Here is a 510-nt window from a genome sequence, read left to right on the forward strand (position 1 = left end):
CCTGAACCCTGAACCCTGAACCCTGAACCCCGAACCCCGAACCCCGAACCCTGAACGCCGAACGCCGAACCTCAAACCCTAAACCCCGAACCCCGAACCCCAAATCCCAAACCCCGAACCCCAAACCCCAAACCCTAAACCCTAAGAATGAGTAAAAGGCATTTTTTGAGAAATCGGCTCGCTCAAACAGTCTTACGGTAGTTTGGCTGCGTAGGTATCGAAAAAATACGTAGGTGCAAAAAAAAATCGCCTAAAACAGGCAACCGAATCCCGAGTTATGGTCGTTTGAGTTTCCTTTTTTCCCTGATACCTTCAGTCTTTAAGATGCTGAATTTTCGAATTATCGTAACTTTCGACTCGAACGTCCTTTTGACGCAATTTTTTTTTGATTCCCCATATTTTTTTGATATCTATTCGAAAACTCATTCGCTTCGTTTGAATTTCCATTTAATTTTTTCATCACATTTCTACACGAATAAAAATGAGCAAAACGCGTTTTCTGAAAAATCG

Source organism: Solanum tuberosum, unplaced genomic scaffold (genome assembly GCF_000226075.1).
Source record: "Solanum tuberosum cultivar DM 1-3 516 R44 unplaced genomic scaffold, SolTub_3.0 scf00636, whole genome shotgun sequence".
In the NCBI taxonomy this organism is placed as follows: Eukaryota; Viridiplantae; Streptophyta; class Magnoliopsida; order Solanales; family Solanaceae; genus Solanum; species Solanum tuberosum.